The sequence below is a fragment of the Lepisosteus platostomus genome, chromosome 27 (assembly GCF_059453375.1).
Source record: "Lepisosteus platostomus isolate fLepPlt1 chromosome 27, fLepPlt1.hap1, whole genome shotgun sequence".
NCBI classification, from domain to species: Eukaryota; Metazoa; Chordata; class Actinopteri; order Semionotiformes; family Lepisosteidae; genus Lepisosteus; species Lepisosteus platostomus.
This window is the reverse complement of record NC_142637.1, coordinates 8,906,170-8,927,088: the sequence shown is the minus strand read 5'-3', so window position 1 is coordinate 8,927,088 and position 20,919 is coordinate 8,906,170. Positions and strand designations below refer to the sequence as shown.

The 20,919-nt window shown below is 49.2% G+C and overlaps 1 protein-coding gene across 1 annotated transcript in view; it reads left to right on the top strand.

The window, feature by feature from the left end:
• The first annotated feature begins 270 nt into the window (after positions 1-270).
• The window catches only part of LOC148639275 (uncharacterized), a 34,570-nt gene continuing 13,921 nt past the window's right edge, over positions 271-20,919 (top strand). The window contains exon 1 of the mRNA XM_088622116.1: positions 271-850. The gene's annotated coding sequence lies outside the window, so the exon portion shown is untranslated. The remainder of the gene's footprint in view (positions 851-20,919) is intronic.

Here is a 20,919-nt window from a genome sequence, read left to right as displayed (position 1 = left end):
CATTGGGTCAGAACTGAGGTCAGGCACGCAGCCAGAATGGATCTCTGTACTGGAGCCCGAGTGTGGCCGAGCCGGGTTCAGAGACAGCAGGGTGTATTTCTCTGCTTTCTCTCTCACCTGCCTGCACTTTCTCCAGCTCTCTATCTCTCTCCATCGCTCGCTCTGCTTCCTTCGTTGTCACACTCTCTCCTCTTCGTCTGTCCTCCCCACCCCCAGCCCAGCCCAGCCCAGAGATCACCTCTCACAAGGCTGGGGAGAGCCAGCAGAAAGTCGGCGAGCAGAGGAGAGAGAGAAAAAAGTTTGTCGTTTCGCTCGAAAAGGGGAAAAAAAAAGCCGAAGAGACGAACGAAGAAATTCCCCCGTTCGCTGAGCGCGACCCACAGAGGCCTCGTCGATCTGTGTGAGAGAGGGAGCAGCGCAGTGACTCAGCCTGTGTGTGGAGTACAGGGGAGGTACTGGGACTGAGAGAGAGAGTGAGAGAGAGAGGGGTGGAGGGTGACGGAGACTCACAGACAGACGGGCGAGACAGACACACCGACAGGCGATTAGGCGAGCCGCCACACGTGAGCACGCTGACAGGAGAGGGGGACAGGTCCCTGCGTCGGTCGGCGATGGGCGAGACAGTGTGACCGGGGGGGTGACAGGTGCAGCAGACAGGCAGGCAGAGACACGCAGCTGGAGGAGGGTCAGGCAGGCCTGGAGCCAAGCAAGGCAGGAGGTCAGCTGGTCCGGGGAAGCAGGGAGGGCAGTGCCAGTCCGGCGGCCGGCGTGCCAGCGAGGCGCCCCTGGCAGCGCGTCAGGGCGCCCGTCAGAGAGGACCACCCTTCTGCTCCTGGGAAAGCGACTGCAGGTAAGATCCGGCTTCCCCTCTCTCTCTGCTTCGGGATTCGGGAACACGCGCCAGCTCACAGCGGGCCAGGGCAGGCCTGGCAGCCGGGGAGGGAGCAGAGCTCGGCACTGGTGCACTGGGCACAAACACGGTTATTACCATGTAATTACACTGGGGCCGGGTTGTAATAGCCGACGATGGTGTTCAGCCTGTGAATATAAGAGGTTGTTGTTGAAACCACCGCAGAGAGATGCTAACGAGATCAACAGACCAGATCTCAGAGGCCTGCTGGTGGCACTGCGACAGGGCAGAAAGTGTTTTCCCAATCTGGCGCTACTTATCCATTGAGGAAAATCCAACAATTTGCTAAGAAATACAGATGGCATTTCCAACCTGGAGGGTACCGGCCAGTGTCTCATAGACACACCACAACTAAGAGCAGGGTGTCAGTTTCCGACGTGTCAGAACGAGACCTCCTTTCAGAGCTCGGCAGAAAGATGTCTGTTTCATGAGCTCATTACAACAATAATATAGCAACTGTACACAAGAGAGAAATCGTTTGAATCTATGTTTTATCCAGAGGTTTTATATAGATGAAACCCTGAAAAATATACCCTTGATCATATATACAGACGCGTCAACTACAACATCTTCTATTCTTGAGAAGTGTTCACTTCTTAGTCTGGATGCCACCTCGATCAAGCGCACCGGGATGTGTAATTTATGTATTTTGGTAATACGAAAAGGCCAAGTGTCCTTTTCAGCTGAGCCCGACAGGAAATTAGCGACAGAAACTGGAGGGGTCAGCTATATTTAGAAATGAAGCGAACTTTTTCGTGCTTTTTGTCAAAACAAAAATGATGGCGCATGCACCTTGCGTTATAGGCGAATCATCGTAACGATTGCTTCACGTACGTGAATGCACGCCGACACCTCCGCCGTTGGGTTTAGAGTTTGAGTAACTGTGCTATAACCTTTTGTGTACTTACTGGTAGTCAGTCTCTTCAATACAGGGGGGAGACAGCAGATGTTAGGATCTACCGTCTATTGCTTACTAATGTACTTTACGGTGTCTCATCTGTTCGCTCGGTGTGGTGTTGGGACGTGAAATCTAGAGTAACACTTTCTTTACAAGATGTTATACAATTACGGAGCGCTATCAATCAATACCCGATGGAAACTAACCTTTGATAAAGATCTCTCGTGTTTATTCGTCATGCTTCATCCCTGTCTAAAGGGTGCAGTTACAGCGGATTTATAAAAGCAGTTATTTACCCCCAAAACTGGCACACGCGAGTCTCCACCACGGCGAATGCGCAGGGTAACAGCTATAGAGGCTGGAAATGGTTCACAGTTTAATTGCATCGAATTGAATTATTCAGAGGCAACTATACGGAGCAAAAGGAATAAATGAAGGTACCTTTAGAATAATTACATGCTTTAGTCACATGAGAAACTAAAAACATTTTTCGCAAGAAAGGTAAAGTCTCATCTTCTTTTCTGGAAAACCTCACGGGCGGAACACAGCGAAATTCTGCAGAAACTCCACGCGTGTCCTCTGGTCTGCTCGCATAAGGTCAGCGCTAACGTCGGTTCACACGTGTGCACGTTCACACGGGATTGTTAGCTGTTTTTTTTCTTCTTCTGCGTTTTTTTTTAAAAAAAGCAAAAAAACAGGGGTCGCCGAGTTTCTCTGATTCGGATCCTGACGCGAGCTGTCTCACACCGCAGCGCCACGGCGAAGGCCGACTCACTTTCTCAGGTAGCAGGCCGCGCTCGGCTGAAATGACTGAGGTCCAGAATGAGTCAGGAGCGCACATCAAACATCACGTCAGTTCAGCGTGCACTCTCTGCCCCCAGACGAGTCAGCTTCGCCACGGTGACAACTCTTCTTAGAAAGAGTCTGTCTAAAATGCTCACACCTCCCGTGGATGTAACGGGAACGTGTCTCTCTCACCTGAAGTCCTCGTTTCGATCGCCTTGGCAGTCATCTTTTTTGGTGTCAAAGGTGAAAAGGAAATAATATGTTCCGTAACTACTCCTAGCGACAAAGTATTACAGTGTTTTAGTGTAAATGCGCAATTATTCGAACTGATTCGCGAATGGCCAGCTTGTTAAATCGCCTTTTCTTCAGGTCAGTTTCGTGCTGCACGGATGCTGTATGTTGCGCGTTTCCCCCTTCGACGTAACTATTCTGATCACCCGCATAGTTGGCAAACGTCGCATAAATTGTTTGATTGGGAAAATGGAAAAAGGGGGGGTGTGGGGGGGGGGCACAATCGTCAGGGCTGTAGAAAGTTTTGCACGGGCTCGACTCGAGCGAGCGTGTGGACGGGGCGGACCGTGAATACGGCTGCAGGGCCCGAGCTCTTGGATGTGTGCGGTCAGCAGAGGGATCTCTTCACAGGGGGCGGCTGTGGGCCCTGGGGGAGCGTAGCGCTTAGCAAGGACCACCGGCCTCAAGAGCAGCCGCCAGCCCACTGCGGGGCTCAGACTCCACACGCATCTGCACTGCGCGCTTTTTCCGTGCTCCGCCACGCTGTTGTTTCTGGTCTCACTACTACATGTTTATTTTTCCACCACCTATTTTCTCGTTCCTCCTGGGTACACTGTGTGGTCTTGTGTGTGTCCCGAGAGATCAGCGTGATTAAGAACTCGTGTCCGTGTACGTGTGGTCGTAAACTCCTCTCCTCTCACCTCACAATTCACTGCTCTCCTCTCTACTCTACCCCTCTCCTCTCACCCTTTACTCCTCTCCTCTCACCCTTCACTCCTCTCCTCTCTACTCTACCCCTCTCCTCTCACCCTTTACTCCTCTCCTCTCACCCTTCACTCCTCTCCTCTCACCCTTCACTCCTCTCCTCTCTACTCTTACCCCTCTCCTCTCACCCTTTACTCCTCTCCTCTCACCCTTCACTCCTCTCCTCTCTACTCTACCCCTCTCCTCTCACCCTTTACTCCTCTCCTCTCACCCTTCACTCCTCTCCTCTCTACTCTACCCCTCTCCTCTCACCCTTTACTCCTCTCCTCTCACCCTTCACTCCTCTCCTCTCTACTCTACCCCTCTCCTCTCACCTCCTTACTCCTCTCCTCTCACCCTTCACTCCTCTCCTCTCTACTCTACCCCTCTCCTCTCCTCTCTACTCTTACTCCTCTCCTCTCCTCTCACCTCCTTACTCCTCTCCTCTCTACTCTTACTCCTCTCCTCTCACCTCCTTACTCCTCTCCTCTCTACTCTTACCCCTCTCCTCTCCTCTCCTCTCACCCTTCACTCCTCTCCTCTCACCTCCTTACTCCTCTCCTCTCTACTCTTACTCCTCTCCTCTCACTTAAATTCTAAATAACAACATTTCTTACTGTAAAGCGCTTTCAGAAGCCACTTTTAAAGGTGTTTATTGTTGTTCCCATTACCAGAAAAGCGCTTTGAATGGAGTGGCCAGAAAAGTGCCCTCTAAGTGTAACGATAATTTTGTTTATCACCATTGTACAGCATTTCAATCTAATTTACATGTTGAATTTATTTTACATTACCAGGTGAGGGATTTTTTTTTTTTAAAAGGATGTTTGGGGTTATTAAGTTTAAGAAATTCCGAATTACGATTATCTTAAAATATTTGTCAGGAAGGTTATGCAATTTGTAGAATCAGAATTATCACGTTGTGGATTATTTCGTATTAATCCCGATAACATACAAAATTCTGCAAAAGCTCACTTAATGTCGTAAGAATACATAATACACACATCCTTAAAAACATCCTGTTTAAGCAATACTAAGCAATTTGCCATTTATTAATCCAACTAATGTGTAATTTATAACAGCTTTTAGATAGTGAAACAGCAATATGTTAAACCAAAGTTTATAAACTGGTAGTTACAGAAGAGATTAACAATGCAGTGGTCCACACAGAATACAGTATTTTCGCTTAGAATGTGGTGTTCGGTTAGAGCAAGGTTCCCATTTCTAATAATGGTCTGTGAAGCATTAAGAGCCAAATTAATCGAACGTCTTTGAACTTGTTCAGCTACAGCGGTGTTATTTTAACTGATCCCGAACCCGGGGCAGTGGAAACTGGCACAGGCAGACTCGCATTAGAAAAATGGGTTTCCGAGAAGATTGCACTTCACTTTCCTGCGCAATAAACGCCATCTCTATTTTCGTTATTTGTATTCTAAAACACACATATAAAAATAATGCGGGCGGCCACAGGCGGTGCAGCTCAGTTCCTTGTCACACGTGGGATTCAAGCTAAATAAAACAGAGACGCAGAGCAGTGTCAAGTGTACAATGGTAGATACAGCGGAACAAAGGTGAAAAGTAAGGAACTATGTGGTTTGCGATCAGATAAGGCCTATCTATAGAAAGTCATATGGAAAGACGAGCTCAGAGTCTAGATTTTAAAGCAGTTTCCAGCTCGCTGCAGCTCTTCGGGCTCAAAGGCAGAAGCAGCAACAGCCCGAATATTGACCCCCGATCACAAGGCTGGTGAAACACACCAGCTCCTCCTGTTACAATACACCCCCACCATCGGCAGCAGGTCAAAAACTCTTGCCGACAGGCTTGATGAGACACCTGTTAAGAGCAACGGTGATATGGACACGCAGAGCAGAATCCTTCTCGAAACCAGTGGGCGGCGATTCCGTCGAGTGTTACTGTTCTCATCTCTCAGCTATGAAATCATGGCATACAATCCGTTTTTTTTTTTGCTATTTAAAAAAAATACCCACGAATGTCTTTTTCTGCGGCCCGATTCCTTTTCACGAACGTTCGAAAAACGGACGCCGTGATCTTAGGAATGAGGGCGTCCTTCCTGTTAGTCATCTCCCGGGCGTCTCTCGGTATTGCAAAGGAACGAGTCGAGGTTTATTTCGTGCTTAGAGAAGAGAAGAAACAACATTTCGGCTGTGGAGAAGACTTCTTCGGGTGCGTTTCCACTGTCAAAACGTTGTGTTTCTTTTCTTTTCAGTAGCAATAAACCTTTGCTTGTTCCTTTGCAGCCTACGCATGCTGACGCAGCTACAACCTTGAATTCTCTAAGTTTTGTTTCGCTGTAATAAGGGATGATGAGGACACTGAGCTTTTTCTAGACGAAGAGGGCGCGTGATGGACGCGCATTCTGGTTCGTGAGGCTGCGAGTCGGGTTACAGGCTCTTCGAGGAGAAGACCGGGCCGAGACGGACACTCGCAAACGTTTCTTAAGCGTCTATTAAATGTTAAATCATTAAAAATCCACCTGCTGCTGTGTCGCGACTGTGTCAGGGAGGCCTGGAGCGGAGCCGTTGCGCAGCGGGGACGGCGGGGCTCAGAGGGGGCCCCCTCTTTCTAACAACTCCCCTCGAGGAAACACAACAGTCCTGGAAACAGTAACAGCCGCGGTCCTAGAGAGCCCAGGTGCCAACTGACAGCGGCGACGGCCCGCGGCTCAGCAGTGCGCGCTCCCGAGAGCACGCCCTGGCTTTCTTGTAGCCGGTGCTACAGAGGGGTGACATGGGTGAGATTTCTGCTCTGCTCTTCACTCTGTACTTCTCCAGCTACAGTGCTGCATCCCTTACACTGAAACCACTGAGCCCATCGCCGGTTTTAGCGTGGATGTTTACCGTTTGCTGTGGCTGTGGACGCCTGTTTCCTCCCATAGTGCCAAGCCCAGGATAATGGGGGTCTCCCCATCGTCCCGGCCTGTGCTCCGGGATGGACTTGCGCCCCCTCCGGGATCGAGGCCTGACTTGCACCCTGTTTCTGCCTTGTCGGCCTCCGACGCACCGCGGCTCTGCTGCAGTTCTGGATAAGTGACGTACTTTCCACTGTCAAGTTTGTTTGTTTTTTAACGCACTTCAACGTACCGTAGAGCTCTGAAGTTTAACGCGCTAGCATCTTGCTTTAATTGTGATGCGAGGACAGTCCTGCCTGCTTGCAGTACGTGTGAAACTGTCAAGAGTGTCGTGGCCGAAGCTCGGTGTCTCCGCCGTGCCCTGCAGCGAGTCATGACTTTCTAACAGGCGCCTCGTGGGGAGTGGCGCCCCTGTGTGTGGGGGGGGGTCTATGATCTCTGACAGACGCTGCACGTTATGGGGTCCAAGTTCCACCGGCTCACAGCGCGACACGGACGTGGCACAAACATATTTGAAGAAATCTGAGTACAAAATCCTGCTGCACGCAGAGGCGCTCAGGGCTGCAGGTGCGGCGCCTCGGAGGCCTGTCAGGAAACGCGAGGCAGCGCAGAGGTTCCTGAGCAGTTCTTCAAAAGCGCAGCGCTCGGAGATCTAACAGCCTCAGACTATATTCACTCAACTGCGCTCAGATGTACTCTCGAGAAAGAGCCCATCCAATGGTCCAGAGCTGGACTCTGCTCCGTTTTGTGCTTGATATTGTGCAGGAGGACAGCGCTCATATGAGGCCTGCTGCCTGCTCCTAGCAGTAGGAGTGCTAAGGTCCCGAGTTCCGAGGGGCTGAATATCCATCTACACAGCCGACGTGTTTGTAAATAGGACCTTTGACTATTCCATGGTCTGATCAGAAACAGGTCGGGTGATTGACATGGTTATGGGCTCAGAGCACCTGAAATGCACCCTAGGACTGACGCTAAATACAACAGCGAACAGCATATACATTCCTAATTCACCGAGTCAAATAGGCCGATTCGAAAGTATTGTACACCGCCTTGAATCATATCATTTTCGTTGTCCGTCTCTGAAAACTTGATGCGTTTCAAGCCTAACTGGACGCCCATCAGTGACGTCAGAATAACGGCGCTCTGTTTTAACACCCGCAGCAAACAGCACGCGCCGCCCGCACGCGGAAAACACACAAGCTCGCGATCTGCGCTCGGCTCCAGCACCCCGCGGGTCTGGTCTGCCACCTGGGCTCGCGCCGCCCCGCGGCCGGCTGAGCGATGACGTGATTCTCCCCGCCTCCAGACCGCTCCGGCTCTGTCCCGCCGGGGTCAGGGGTCAGGCAGGGCGAATCTTCTCCTCACCGAGAGGAGCACCTACAGCGCAGAACCAAAACAGTACAAATTATTTTTAAACAATATAATCCGTTTTTTTTTTCCGGTGGAAAACAAAACAAACCTTTCTTTTCTTTCCGCAAATCATAACGAATTACCATGGGATTAGTTTTTACTTGTCAAATCTGCACAGGCACGAACTGAACACCGCCGATTCAGCAGACTGAACACCGAACTCGCTGTTTCAACACTGCTGCGCTCATTGAGAATTGTTAGTTTCTTTTATATTGCTTTTTTTTACTGTTGTCGTTTATACAACGGTACAAACCAACAAAAAAAACGATTGTATCAACAGTGAAAAATCGACAATTATTCCCCAATACAGCACTTCTAAACATGAACGATACCGACTTTATACCCTTTCCCCAAAACGTAGAAAAGGCTTAGAGGGTTGTTCTGAACTACCGTTAAATTACAGGCTTACAGAAACTCCCCAGCTAATTTATGTTCACCAGGCGCAGCGCTAAACGCAAAATGATAACGACACACGGATTTGCAATACTTTATTTTCACAAATCGTCGCCTCCACGTTCCAACGCGTTTTTATTTTTCCTCTAGCTGCGGCACATTCTTAGAACTTTAAAAATGGCCTTTGAAGTGAGCTGATACTCAGGTCGGTGTGAAAAAAAAAAAACAATTGGACCAAAGAGGAAAAGACTTGCTTTAAATAACTCCCGCTTCACACCTTTGTGCAATGGGGCGCAGCAGCGACGAGCGGCGCGCGAGAAGATGCGCCCCCCCCCCCCACCGGCACGAGCCTCTGCTCCTGCCAGCGCGATAACAATCACCGTCTCCATGGAGACAGCAGTTCGATCAGATCCGGGGCTGGATTGAGTCGAATTTCAGCCCGGTGTCAACCTGGTGCACCGACTCTCGGAACATATAGATAGACACACCTTTAAGAAATACACCCACGACGCGGGAATTCACCTCAAATACACAGACTAACCCTTAGTAGAAAATGACAACGGGTTAAGAAAGAAGACGTTCGAAATCATCTTCTTTCGTTTAGCACGTTATCCTTTTTTGTGGCTGATATCTTTCACACCACCTGTTCATTTCGGTTCGAACGATTCTGCGCTCCACGCAGAGGCGGGACGCTCACTGGCGGCCGCCTGTGGTCAGACCCCTTGAGATCCGGTCACCCCCTCGCACACACCGCCGGCTGGCCCAAAGCGCGGTCAGTGCCGCACAGCCCGGCGTCCTGACCACGTCCTGGTCAGCACAGGTCCGCTCCCCTGATCATCATGAACCCTCACAGTGCCTTCTCTCTTGACCCAAACTCCAACACGCATTGACATCTACCTCTACCTCACATGTCAAGAAGCATGTTCCCCATCATTTTTCTATCCTTTATTTCATTCTGTTGATGTATGATTTTGCACACCTATTGTTGTTGTGCACACTGCCTGTTGTCTCTGTCTTTCCTTTCTTATACAATTGTATTGTTGTTGTTTGTCGTACTGCTTACCGTCTGAGAGCTAGCTAAATAGCATTTCATTATACCACATACCTGTATATGAGAATAATGACAATAATCTCTGAACTGGCTTCATCACTCTGCTCTCCTCCCCACTGAGAGCTGGTGTGTGGGGGGTACACACTGGTGGTGGTGTTGGGGATCCCCATTACCTGTACAGCGCGTGTAGTGGAGTGTCCAGAAAAGCGCTATAGAAGTGTAAGCAATTATTAATTATCATTATTAATAAACGTGAACTTGGATTTGCACACATCAACACTGTTCTTACTGGAGAGACCAATACTAGAATAACGAAGCAAAATGAATCACACACCCGCCGCCTGCCCGCCCATCCTCCCGCCGAGCTCGGAGCGCGCCGGCTCAGCGGTGCCCCGACCCGCCGGCCGCTCCCGCTGTGTACCTGCGCTGGTTACTGATAGGAATCGCGGGGCGGTTAAACCTTTCATTAACACTCGTGGAAGCGCGTGTAGGCTGCCTGTCCCCGGATCTGTAGCGTGTCTCAGTGTCACTTTCTCAACGTTATGCAATGCAGAGGAGCTAGAAACCGCTTCTCGGCAGAGAGTCCTTCTTCAAACAAGCAGCCGCGCTGATCGCGTCGATAGAGAGAGAGAGAGGTTTTAAATAGAAATGGCTCCTGCGATAAGATCTACGCGAATGAAAAGGAGAATGAGAAAAAAATAGGAAAAGATCGGAAGCCAGAAAGATTTTTCTAAAGAGGTGCCAGTAAAAGTCCTTGATAGTAAAAAGCAGGGGGCGGGGGGAGGACTTTAATCGGTGCAGAAAATCGCACAGAAAACAAAAACTGATCTGATGCCCGAGATCGCGAGCTCAGATCAGAGACAGAAACGATAATGAATTCAGGATGTTTTTCTATGTCAAAACACTGACGCGACCTCGCCGCCGAGACTCCGGTCGCTCGGGCCTCCGGCGGGGCCCGCGCACCCGCGCGCGCGCGCACACGACGCCGCTGCTCGTGCCCCCGGTGGAAGGAGCGAGCGAGCGCGCACACGCACGCAGGCCGGCTGGGGCCCCGCGGGTCGCCAGGGGCCAACAGTGGGGCCCGACAGTCCGCCTGGTTGTTTCAACCGGAAGGCTGAAAAAGCTGTTCGAGCTGTTTCTCTTTGTCTGGCTGTAGGGTTATGTCTGTTTTTTTTTTCTTTTACACGTTACTATGTATTGATGTTCGTAGTTTTTGTCAGTCTTGATTAAAATTTTAACTTCTTAAAATGCTTTCACAAGTAAAGCGCGGTCTTGCCCCGCTTGTGGCCCGCCTACGTTCTTACACAGGCTGACAATCAGATTCGGACGGTTTGTTTCTCTTTGGTGTTTTCAAATATCCTGAATGCTGGAGCTGACAAAGATAAAAAAGCTGGGGGCAGACAGGGTAAGAGACAGGCCGGGGGGGGGTTATCAGTCCTGCTAGGAACAGCGGCGGTATTTCAGAAAAACAACTTTTCCACAAACAGCTGTGTGTGTGTGTGTGTGCCAATACGATTATCTCCGGAGGCTGATTGATGAACTGGGCGGGTAGGGACCCTGGGGCCTCTGGGGCCCCTCGCTGACTCTGTGCGCCCCTGTCCGGCCCCCAGCCCGTGACACCTGAGCGCACCTGGAGGTCGCGACCCCAGGAGACTGATTCCACCCTGGGATAGCCCGTGGATGCCTTGTGGACTGACCTGAGATCTGGTTTAGAGCTCCGCAGCGATTTCAGAGGTCACGGAAGATCACCGAGAGGAGCTCCCAGACCCGTCTGTTCGCTGGCGACTCCGAAGCCAACGGGCACTGACGGCGCCTGCGCGGCCGAGCTTCAAGACCCGCCCCTCTCGGAACGTGCGGAGGCGCGGGGCTCTGGGCTCGAGTTTCATGGGTCCGCGCGACGGATGGTGCCGGGGCTTTAAAAAAAAATTGCAAATGCAAAAAAAAACCACTACAGCCAAGAGACAAGACGCAGCTGTAGCAGCTCAGCACCCAGCAGGCTGGAAGGTGCGAAGAGGCTATTGTGCGCTAAAATAACACATCTGAGTGGGAAACACTGAAGCAAACCGCATCTCTCTGAATTACTGTGTGCCCAGACTCGGTCGCTTTTCATCATCGTGCATGAGCTCATGTCAGTTCACAGGCACCCGGCGAGATGCTTTATTTATAAGCCCCCAGCTCAGTTTGGGTTTTGTCGAGGGAGGATGGGGAGAGAGGGTATAAGTGTGTGTGGGGGGGGTGGGGGTAAGTCTTGTCTTAACTAGGGCTGAGAAGCGCGGCGATGAACGCCTTCAGAAAATAGCCACCGATTAGTTGGAAAAAAAAACACCTATTCAAATGAAGGTGAAACGCGTGGCCGTTTTATGTGCAGCCCGTCTGCGTCCGACGTTTCCTTTAGAGCACGTGTTGTGTAATTCGCGTCTCGTACTTTGGCGACCCGCTACCCCGATAATAATGAGCGCTCAGCCGGTCAGCTTCCTCTTGGCGACAGATCCGTGAAGGACGGGCTCCCCGGACTGCACTCCTCGTGTGCGTGCGCGCGCCTCGGGCACACGCAGCCGCTCCGAAAAGTCTGAACCCGACGCGCGCGCGCGCGCGCGCGCGCCCTGCGTCCATAGTAAAACCGAGACGCGCGCGCGTCGGCCGGGGCTCGAAACTGCCGCTTCACACGCGCGGGGACGATCCGATCAAGCTCGATCGTCGTGCCTGAGGTTTTACCCCGTTTCTCACCCCACCCCCAGTGCCAACTCGCCTCTCTCGATCACCCCCGGCGCCTGACACCGGAGAGGCTCAGAGACACCTCTGCCGTGAGCTGCTTTCTGCTGCGTCGGCGAGCTTCGTCAAGATCAAGCTACACAATTATACTACCGACTCGAGGGGGGCTTGTTAGTGGCGTCTTCTGTTGCAAACTTGGTGTGAAATCTTAATTCGGCATGTTCACCGGATCTTTATCATCATCTGTTACCCCTGGTTATCTCGCAGATATCTACTTGTGTGTTGACAGGTTTTTTTTGTGTGCTTTTGCAGGACGGGAGAAAAAACGTTGTTTTTGAATGTTAAATGTTGAAAACTGCGTTTTTTGCCTCCTCTTTAATAGTCTGTCCCGGCTTCTTCTTGACAGTACGAGGACGTTTTCAACCCTGTGCTCTTCATTTCTGTAATTGGACCCTGGACTCTGTTACATACTCTCATTCTCTGCATTTATTCTTCATTTTTGCATTAAACCATTGAGGCCATTAGGGGCTAGCCTTGGTCTTTTAGTGTTTGGGGGAGAACTGGTTTCGTAACTCATTGTTTCTGAAGTAAAACCACGCTCCTTCCCCTGACCGCTGCTCCCAGTACACTGCCCGAATCGAGCTGTAAAATCACAGCCACACTTTCCCAGCAGTTCCGTCACTTATTTTTTTCCCCAAAACCAATAAACCAGCCACTGACGTATCGTTTTAGCGATTGGACTCGTTTCTGAGTTTCGCGTCACAGTTGTGAAGAAATCGACACCCCGTCTCTGCCGTGACGATCTCAGGGCCTGTGAGCGGAGACATTATCTGAGGAAGAACACGGTGGCAATTTGCTTTTAAGGGAGTTAATTTGATTAGTTTGGGATTTTCTTCAAACGTTTAAGCCTCTCTTTCCTCCTCAAAATATATTTTAATATTACTACGTGCGTCGCAGTATCGCTATTTGTTCACAATTAACCCCTCATTTTATCATGAGCGTGGCTTCGTGGTGTTCCCGGAGAACGATTCCAAACGAGCTGTAAACGAGTCTCTCTCGAGGTGTCTCGGAGAAGGTTCTGGAAAACGTCCAGGACGGGGTGCTGTCTCGCGCGGCGCAGCGGCGGGAGCGCGCCGTGGCGTCCGGCCGGAGAGAGCGGCGCGCCCGCGCGAACTGTCGCGGGCGCATCCCGCGAGGAAAGGGGAATCAGACGCGAAGGGTTTTCTTTTACACGAGGGACAGTTTTCACCTCGGCGCTCAGCCGCCACACCTCGACAGGTGACACCAAGGAACATCGCAGATTGAATCAGCTGATCCTTTACAGTCACGCGTAGCAAACCGTGATTCAAAATAAGCCGTAACTATTCCACCAGATCACACACGCTGAACATGACCGTGCAGTAGAGCTCTGCTGGGATAATAATAATAATAATAATAATAATAATAATAATAGTTAACGTCGGGAGCTGTGTCAGTATGCATAGGCTGTGAAAGGAACAAGTCAAGGTTTACTCCCTGCTAAAAACAGAAAAAAAACAACAACATTTCGGCGGTGGAGCCTTCTTGGGGTATCAGAAGAAGGCTCCACAGCCGAAACATTGTTTTTTTTTCTTCTCCTTTCAGCCTGGAATAAACTTCCTTTACTTGTTCCTTTCCATAATAATAATAATAATAATAATAATAATAATAATAATAATAATAATAATAATCCTTACACTTATATAGCGCTTGGGCGGAGTGGTGGCTCTGTGGCTCAGGATCTGCACCTGTGGCTGGAAGGTTGCCGGTTCAAATAAAGTTGCCTGGTTAAGCAAGGCCCTTAACCCCAGCGGCTCCAGGGACACTGTACAATGGCTGACCCTGCGCTCTGACCCCCAGCTTCTCTCCCTGTCTGTCTCTCCATGGAGAAAAGCTGGGGTATGTGAAAAAATGAATTCCTAATGCAAGAAATTGTATAGGGCTAATAAAGAAACATTATTATTATTTGTGTGGAAAATACACTGTAAGCGCTGTACAGGTAATGGGGATCCCCTCCACACCCACCTGGATGATGTGCCAGTCCGCTCCCCACACACCAGCTCTCAGTGGGGAGGAGAGCAGAGTGATGGAGCCAGTTCAGAGAGGGGGATTACGAGGGGGATTGTGGTCCAGGGGTAACACCCCTGCAGCTGAGCTCTGTGCTCAGAGGTGCACGTATTTTCCCAGCGGGTTCCCGGTTACTGTCCAACCCGGGCGAGGGCTGGCTGTCTCTCCGGCTCAGTCTTGTCTTCGAACACGAATGCAGCGCGCTTTATTAGCACAGCCCCGATGGGAAAAACCGAGCGCTGCAAACCACAAATGAGCTGCATCAGATAAACGAGGTGGCGCGGCTGCAATTGCTTAGAGGCACAAACAGCAAGGGGCAGAAAATGAGAAAAGACGCACTCAGGCGAACCAGCTCAGCCTGCCCAGATTGGCCGGACCATCCAGCTCCTACCGAACGGAATTCTGGGTAATCCCGGGGCCCTGCCGCGCGGTGGGTGGGAGGGCCAACGTGTCTCGTCCGGTCCGGGTCCTCTCCGGATTTGCGATGCTGCGGAGTTTCGGGTGAGCCGAAAAACCAAAGTCGAAAACGGTAGCGGAACCCAGCGGGGGGTTGGGGGAGGGAGGGGGTGAGGTCTAGGGGGCAGGTGTGCGCGCGCGGGAGGTCAAGGGGGGGTCCCAGTGCAGCTGCTGCTTTAAATACGTTTCCTAAGAATACCCAGGTGCCGCCGAATGCAGTACACCGAAACACGCACGCACGCCTCGATTTGGGCTTTTCGTAGCGAGACGGTTACTCAAAATAAATCCGGGGAATCGGGTAAACAAATTTGATTGACAGGCCGCCTGTGCTCTGGGGAAGCAGAGAAAAACGCACTCACAGATCTATTCCTCTCTGTTTCTGCGTATGCATCCCGCGCGCGCGGTGCAAGCATTGAGCTGCCGTCGAGTCAGCCTCGATCCATCTCGACCTCAAGGCCCTCGCCACTGCCAGTCACCGCTGATGCAGCGTTCGAAGACTTTGCAGGGATAGGGGAAAGAGCAGCAGCACACATCTGCTTTGGCGAGATCATTGTAGTAATGGGAGACTGCAACTTTCCTCACACAAACTGGGCAGCAGGAGCTGAAAATAACATGATTGTTATCCGTCCTTCGGATGAGACGTGAAACCGAGGTCCTGACTCTCTGTGGTCATTAAAAATCCCAGGGCGTTTCTCGAAAAGAGTAGGGGTGTTACCCCGGTGTCCTGGCCAAATTTTCCATTGGCCCTTACCAGTCATGGCCTCCTAATAACCCCCATCTCTGAACTGGCTTCATCACTCTGCTCTCCTCCCCACTGAGAGCTGGTGTGTGGTGAGCGTTCTGGCGCACTATGGCTGCCGTCGCATCATCCAGGTGGGGCGGCACACTGGTGCTGGTGGAGGGGATCCCCATTACCTGTAAAGCACTTTGAGTGGAGTGTCCAGAAAAATGCTATATAAGTGTAAGCAATTATTATTATTATTATTATTATTATTATTATTATTATTATTATTATTATTATTATTATAATTAACCATGGCTTCTTAGCCCAGTTTGTAAATGCACAAGCCTTTATCAATTACAAGCACTGGAGCAATGCTTTTATGGACTTAGTCTTTTCAAACAGGATATACTTCAGGGAATTGTTGGGAAATCAAGGTTGTGATTAATCTCCGGGCTTTAGTGTAAAAGTGCAGTTTTAGAAAAGCAGACTATGAAGGAATGAGGCAAAGGCTGCAGGCAGTCAACTGGCAACAGATCAGAGTGGGTAGGAAGGAGGATGGTTTAACTTCAAAAGCAATGATTGAGGGGCAAAACCAATTATCCCCTAAAAATATTGTAATAGACAAAAAATACAGTTTTCAACATTTAATATAATAGAAATGTCAACACAAAAGTAAATAAGGGTTAATAAGAGAGGATGATAAAGATACAGTAAACATGCTTAATGAAGATGAGCAGTTTTGGGTCGTTGTAGCATAACAGGTACTGAGGTTCTGCAGCATCTGGGATAGTTAATACGTTTTCAGGGTCTGGTGGAATTTTCCCAGTTGTGCTCAAGGACTTTAGGGACGTTATTCATAGATTTCAGGAAAGGACATTCAGCTCTTACGTATAATGGGAAATCATGCCCACAGAGGGAATAATTTCCACTGTAACACCAATTCTAAATTATCCAGACAAGGAAACCATAGACTGATCAATCTTACCTCCATTACCAGTAAATTAAAAGAGATGACAGAGCAGAAGATGGATTTAAAAAAGGAAGGTTAGTCTTCAAAATGCTAGCAAGTCTCACAAGAAACCAGGACTAGCAGTACTGTACAGTACTGTACAGGATTAGCAGTACAACACATTACTTTATATATTAGGATTCCCAGAAAACTTCTTATAATAATAATAATAATAAGAGGTTAATTCTCAAATTAACAGCCAGCAGGAGTCCAGGGAAATGTCAGCACAGCTCAGTAATCAGATAACGAAAGGTAAACATCTATAGGAACATAATCAGATCCGTGTGGCACACCACTGCTTACATCAGCCTGAATACCAGTTACGGCCCAGTGCTCTTCCTGATCGGTATCTGTACAGATTCTGGTACAAACAGCAAACTAGCTGAATTAGCATAAAGAGTGGAATTGGCCAACAGAAACAGTGACAAATTACAAAACGACTGAGACAAAATCATGACTAAACTAGCAAGTGTTCAGAGGCACAATGTGATCCACACAGTGCAGAGAAACAAGTCACAGCACAGTTCAGGGAAGAAATACCCTCTCAGCCTCCTGGAGATCAGACGGACAGAGTGCGTCTCTCCCTATCTGATCTGCTGCCCCTTGTTCACAAGTGTCCTTTTATACTTTAAAACACTTCCTCTATCTACCCAACATGGTATTGGAGAAGCACATATTGTAGGATCAATATATATTTAAGGCTAGCCTTTGATCCTTCCAACACACTTCCTTATATGCAAGACATCAGTGTGCTTGTTCAGTTTATCTGTCAGATTCTTTCTGGCATCAACAGGTGTTTGTACAGCATGTCCTTCACACAAGAAATTCCTGCACACCGGGCGAACCTTACACAGAGAAATCCTAGAGAGAAAATCCTACACTCAGATAAAATACTACAACAGGAAGTAGGAATATATAATACATACATCACGGGAGTGAAGCCGAGCAGCAGGAACCTACACACAAGAGCACAAGAGGCACGTGGGCGTTTATCCAGATTCTTCTATTTCCTCATCAGGACAATATAGGGAAGCAATACCGATCCAAAGAGAAAGAGTGGGTACCCAGCAGAAAGTGTGGAAGTTACGCTCAAGCCCTACAATGTACTAGTAAGATCACTTCGCACACTGTGTCCAGTGTTGGTCACCAGATCCACAAAAAAGGATTAAGGAAGAAGAGCATTAGGAGTTTTTCCTGCTCTCAGGGGATGGTCATATACACACAGGATAGAGGAACTAAATCTCTTTAGTCTACAACAGGGGACTGAGAGAAGATTTGATCCAGGTGTAGAAAATCCTAAGAGAGATGAAAAAGGGAAATCGGGTCAGTTCAGTACCAAAACAAGGACACACACAGTTGGAAACTAAAAGGACGTTCAGTTAGAACAGGGAACAGGAATACACAGGGCTGTGAGTACTGGGTTACTGAATGAGCAAGATGAGCATCTCATGCACTTTTTAGAGCATCGTGACTAAAAAGAGTCAATATACAAGATATGGGCTATGAGAACAATACTTGTTATGGGAAAAGGCCACTCAGCTTGTTTGGTAGTTCGTAGCTCATTGCTCTAAGCATGACTTCCCAGTCTGTCATGAAAGGCGCCAGGGTGTTAGTTTCATGATCATGGTTGTCTGTTACAACCATGTGTTTCTTGACTTGGCTCCTTGGCTTTAAACGTACTTCCATCTACAGAAGTCCACAGTGTTGACTGGTAATGCCTTTGAAGATTCTGAACACTTCAGGAACCCTCATGGGACTAAAAATGGTCAGTTTAAAAGCCTCAAGCCCTGTGACTGGGCCGTGTCAGTGTACTGGACTCCACAGGGATGAGAAGAGTCCAGAGCCCTGTGACTGGGCCGTGTCAGTGTACTGGACTCCACAGGGACTGGAAGAGTCCAGAGCCCTGTGACTGGGCTGTGTCAGTGTACTGGACTCCACCGGGACTAGAAGAGTCTAGTGCCCTGTGACTGGGCTGTGTCAGTGCCCTGGACTCCATAGGGACTAGAAGAGTCTAGAGCCCTGTTACTAGGCTGTGTGACAGTGTGCTGGACTCCACAGGGACTAGAAGAGTCTAGAGCCCTGTGACTGGGCTGTGACAGTGTCCTGGACTCCACAGGGACTGGAAGAGTCCAGAGCCCTGTGACTGGGCTGTGACAGTGTCCTGGACTCCACAGGGACTAGAAGAGTCCAGAGCCCTGTGACTGGGCCGTGTGCTGGACAATAAGCAACAACAGCAGCATTGGTTTATGTGGGTTCTCTTTGTTATACTCTAGCCCATGTTGCGTGTATATCAACTCTACGAAAAACCACCAAAGGGTGTGACTTGTTTCAGTTTAAATTCGCCAGAGTAATAAACCTAAGCAATTTTGTTACAACACATTAGCTAACGTCTTTCTCGTGCAAACCAACGTTGGTAGCTCGCAAACCAACCTCTTTGTAATGAAGATGGCCTCTTCATGGTAAACAAAAAACAACTGCTTCTCAGTTCTCACGGCGACCGGCCTGCTGGAAGAGAGCACGCCTGCAGGGTGACGTTACTGAGCGCTGTTATACCACACTGCAAACAGCCTTGAGACCAGTGAGGCAAGGAGAGACGGCCAGCGAAACAAAACGGGGCCTGCATCCCCCAGGTGGTGGGCTCGGTTCCTCACTGGGGGTCGACATGACCTACGTGTTGATATTTTGAATGAAAGATGTTTTCCAGCTGTAGGCGGCTGCTTCGCAGGCCACAGTGGGTGTGAAGCTGTGTGTGAAGAGCTGGTCTGGTTGGAGGAGGCAGCTCAGAGCGAGTGGTCATGGAAAACAGAGCAGCCTGTCCTTTGCTATAAAAGCACTGTCCTCACTGCGGGGTGACGAGATGACCGCTCGGGGCGAGACACAGGCCGGCAGAAGTAAGACAACCCCTGCTTTTTCAACTCATTTCATTCAATACGATCATATTGATTGGGTGGGGGGGGCACTATATTAACATTTTTATACATTTATATAAAAATGGCTCGTGCTGAACTGTGGCTCCAGTTGTCTCTCCCAGCTTTGCTGTCCCGATGTTAATGAATGATTCTGCTTTTTAACTTTAGTTTTAGTTTAGGTTTTACTAGGTCAGTTCGCTGAGTTTTGCTTTGTTTTCTTTCTTTTACATCTTTGCGTATCACACGCACTACTATATGGGACTGAGTCTGTTTTGAAGATGCTATCATATTAAACTGCTGTGCTATTATACTGATGTCGCTGATTATGATGATGATGATGATGATGATGAGTGCTACGCTACTGCTGTGGCAGTGTCGAAACCAAGCAAGAGTCGCCACAATATCAATAACAAAGCTTTCTCGCAAAACCTCATGGCCTGTTTAAGCATATTTTAATTTTCACCTGAATGGACACCTCCCAGCTAAACTCCATCTCGCCTCCGAGTCAAAGTGCAGGGGTGCTGGACTGATCCAGTGAGGCCAGGGACTTGCGTCACTCGCACCCCAAATTTAAAATTTAGCTGCCAGGGCGAGGACTGGCATTCCGATCAACCGGGCTAGGACTAGACCAGACCCAGGCTGTGGGAGGGCTGGAGATTCTAGCCTGGCCAGCCATGCTGTTAAGCCCAGGGTACTGTCTGGCAGAGATCCTGTTGGCTGTGCTTGAAACCTGACCCGTACTGCTCGCTGTCTCTTGGACTGGAGAATGTTCAGAGATAACAGGACTGTCCTTCACATTCAGATCTACTGATCTACTCCTCACAGTCTGCTCACCGGCACAGAGCAACAGGTGCTCGTTTATTTCTGCCTGTTTTCTGTCCTGTTGTTTCGACCAGTTGGCCAGAAAGACAGTTCCTGCTCATGCACATCTGCACGATGCACAGAGAGAGAGAGAGAGAGAGAGAGAGAGAGAGAGAGAGAGAGAGAGAGAGTGACAGATTGCGAGAGAAAGTCACAGAATTCTCCAGAATGTTCTGTCTTGACTCGGGCCTCGCTGATTAAAAACGCAAAACCAGCAGACGCGATTAAGATGCTTCCCTCTCTGTGTGGCGCTTGGTTAAAACACAGCATGCTCCATGATCTCCGAAGGGAGAGTGCACTCATCCCACGCCCAGATACCAATTTATAAAGGTTTCTGTTTGAAGTCGTTAACATGTAATAACAGCTGAGTAAAAATATTTAACAATGCAGCAATACAATAATAAGTGGGTGATTACAATAATATTGTGGCACTATTGTAGTTGAGAATTACGTACCAATACTGTTGTATTGTCATTAACGGCTCACAATAATTACAGTATAATGAGTGCAATTGCAGATGCAATAAGAAACTGAACTGCAGTCCTGCAGTACTATCAATGAAAGAGATGACAACAACTTGTTGCTTGGAGAAATTGCTCTTTTGCAATCTTTGTTAATCTGTCACATTTATGAAGACGACAGCACTTCTGCAGATATATTGCCCTTGCAGTGAAAGGCCGCCGTTAAGCCCAGGGTACTGTCTGGCAGAGATTCTGTAGGCTGTGCTTGAATCCTGACCCGTACCGCTTGCTGTCTCTTGGACTGGAGAATGTTCGGAGCCCACAGGACCGTCCGTCACATTCAAATCAATGGCCAGCCAGAAACACAGCAGACAAGCAGGTGTCACACACTGCCAAACTTTTTCACACAGCTA